The 3,059-nt window shown below is 38.3% G+C and overlaps 1 non-coding gene across 1 annotated transcript; it reads left to right on the top strand.

Moving 5' to 3' along the window:
- Positions 1 to 1,567: 1,567 nt before the first annotated feature.
- Positions 1,568 to 1,725, top strand: LOC135707643 (U1 spliceosomal RNA). Its single transcript, XR_010518246.1, has one exon. It is a non-coding gene; the product is annotated as a U1 spliceosomal RNA (small nuclear RNA).
- Positions 1,726 to 3,059: the final 1,334 nt, after the last annotated feature.

The raw sequence follows: 3,059 nt of genomic DNA, 5'->3' as shown, positions 1-3,059 counted from the left end.
GGAACTTGAAAGTTCTGTCGGAACTTTATTTGAACTTTATGGAACTTGGAAGTGTTGAATGCGGAACTTTTGGTTACTTGGATAAAGATGCATTGTGTGATCTATGTGGTGCTTCATTTTTGGATTCAAACGACGGCCAAGGATGGAAGAAATGCCTTTCCTGCTTGATCTGGTTCTACGTTGCATGTGCTAACGACGACGATTTCGCATGCCGATTCTGTAACTAAGTAATGATTGCTTGAATTTTGTTTAACTTCGTTCAAAAGTGTTAATGAAATAATAAATGATTGTTTTTGCATTTATAAAATAAAAGTGGCCATTTGGTTTTGTCCGGTGTGGATTTTTAGCTATATTACTATTGTTTTAAATCAAACACACAATTTTCATTGCATAATCTCCAGCAAATGATGAAAACTGAAGATAATGCTCATTTTACTCCCACAAACTGCTCATATTTTTATTATATTTTTATATTGCCACCACCCCATATCCATTTACCTCCATGCTGCTGAATGGTCTACTTTTTAAATGATTCCAATAATACGAAAAAATACTAATGAAATAATAAAATTGGCAATTTACTAACAATGATATCAACAAACATGTATGAAGAATTGATTAGATGCATTTAGCTATGTGTTTCATTATTTAATTAGGGAAAAATTGAAGAAAATGCTTAAAATTTCACCACCTTTTCCTCTACTTATGTGAACCTTTGCCGTTTGTCTCTCTTTAACAGTTTTTGTTTGTTGAGACGGGGGATGAGTCTCATCGTCGCTTGAAATGACTATCGTAACCGGAAAGAAGTGTATCTCATGTATTACCATGACGTTCCAGTAAAAATATGACAATCAAGGAGACGCATGTTACTTTCCAGAGGATTCAAGTAAATAGATACAATTTAGAAACATGTTTTTACCATACATAAAATACCATACGTACTCTTGAGGATCAATAGCAATGAATTCATTGATGATAGTACAATGACATTGGGGGGCGACCCCGGCGTAGTGGTTAGCATCCATACCTCTCACGCCAAAGTCACGAGTTCAAATCTCACCCCCGGACAAGTCACGAATGACCCAAGAGCGTTAAAGTGACTATAATAATAAAAAAAAAAAAAAAAAAAAAAAACAATGACATTGGCATTAGGATTTCAGTATCCTCCCGCTAATCTGACAAATTTGTGGCCGGATTATCGGGGTTGATCCGATATAATCAATGTTTTAAATCTAACAATGTAAAAACAGCTCCATAAGAGACCTGATATCAGATTATCGAGTCGTTGGATTATCTGGGGGTACTGTACTGTATTGCCAGTATAATGGTGTGAGTAATTTATGCATACCCGAGAAATTAAAACAGCATCTCAACCCTTCCGCCAAAGAACCCTTTATTAGTTTCTTATACGATTTTCTTCACTTCTTACATTTTCAATTCAAGACACCCTAGTCTCATTGTCCAGTAGGCATACTGGTGGGCTATTATGCAATTATGTTCAAAGTAGACATCACCAGACTAACAAATCGGTTTCTGTTGATATCCTTCCATCGCACCAACGGAAGGCATATTTACCTCGCACAGGGGTAACCGTGATCAGCAAGGCGGTTCCCCCAGGATGAGACTCGGCCATTGCACATCCGTGCTGGGTTGACCCCTGCGAGTATTCCTCATGTGAATACCGCGTGTGTGTAATTTTTGGTAGCTGGGACCAGACCGTCTCTGACGGAGGCGTGTGTCCACATATCTTGTATGAAAATTCCTGTCCGGATTAGTCCATATCTCACTTGAGCAAAAATAGTAAGGGCTTCTGTGGTAAAATGCGACCCCGGGCAAAATTACGCCTGTCACATTGCATTTCAATTAAATACTGCAATTTCCAGATTTCAAAGTTTAAAGTGTAAGCATCTTAATCATTCTGTACTGGCAATCTTACTTCCAAATATTTTACTTTACGCCTTCTCTCGTGCTATGCAATCCAGTCTACAAACAGATTTTATTGCTGATGTTAATTCTCCAGCAGAATTGCTCTCACTACTCTCGGCTTCAGCTCCAGATCATCAGCTCAGATCTGGATCCTGAGGTGAAGAATCGAGAGAAAAAAAGATCCGAAGAGCTGTACGGGTGCGAGGGCTGTCATCCTAAACAGCTCCCAGTAAATCATTCGGGTAACGTGGGTAGATCACCTTTTCGTGGTACGTTACGGGATGTAAGATCTACCACAGATTTCTAGTCCCGACTACTTCAAATTAGGGGAACATTACTTTCAGTAATCAAAGGAACACGTTTTAGTTCTTGTTACTTTTTAAGCCTTGTTGATAGCGACAAGACTCAGCTTTGTCCACCGAGGATGATCTTGTTACAATGAAAAAATGTGTTACTTAGTCTTGATTTATGGTGATTCCTAAATAATATTCAATTCGTTGTTCCCTAGTTTGAAGTGTTTAAGACTAAGGGGGGGGAGGCATGGTCATTATCGCTTAATTTTTTTTTGAATCCAAGTTTTCCTGACAGAGGGGCGTGCATTTGGAGGGTGCTCTCACTCTTCGAAGGGTATGAATAGCGGGACCTTTCAATAAGAATTGATTCCTTGCGATGAAGGCAAGAATGACAACTGTATCAAAACCGAATACTGCACTAAATTGAGGACACGGGATATACTACAATAGATCAAATTACTGGTCGCAGTGGTGTTATGTCCCGAACAGAGGAAAAAAAAGCATTCGGTTTGATAATTCGGAGTCCGAGCCGAAGCTGAGCTGTGAGGTGGAGCGCTGCACAGATAAAAATTCTGAATTTTAATTGTGATATAAACATTCATTCATGTAGATTTGTATTTCATTTCGCGCAACCGAGCAACTTGTAAGAAATGTTGTTTACAAAGATGGGCTTTTGTATACAATATTTGCTATAGTGCATGAAATGTGTCAGAACTTTACATGATTTATAATGTAAATGTATCATATTAAACAGAAATTTACACTACTTTTTCGAATAGTGTGCATTTCGCTTTTCGATTATTTGCTTTTGTGCGGATCTTCCGCTTCCCCAGAGAACTA

This window comes from Ochlerotatus camptorhynchus, unplaced genomic scaffold, assembly GCF_037179485.1.
Source record: "Ochlerotatus camptorhynchus isolate MF236.1 unplaced genomic scaffold, CSIRO-AGI_Acam_v1.1 ptg000314l, whole genome shotgun sequence".
Taxonomy (NCBI): Eukaryota; Metazoa; Arthropoda; class Insecta; order Diptera; family Culicidae; genus Ochlerotatus; species Ochlerotatus camptorhynchus.
The sequence above is the reverse complement of the archived record's forward strand: the minus strand, read 5'-3'. Positions and strand labels throughout refer to the sequence as shown.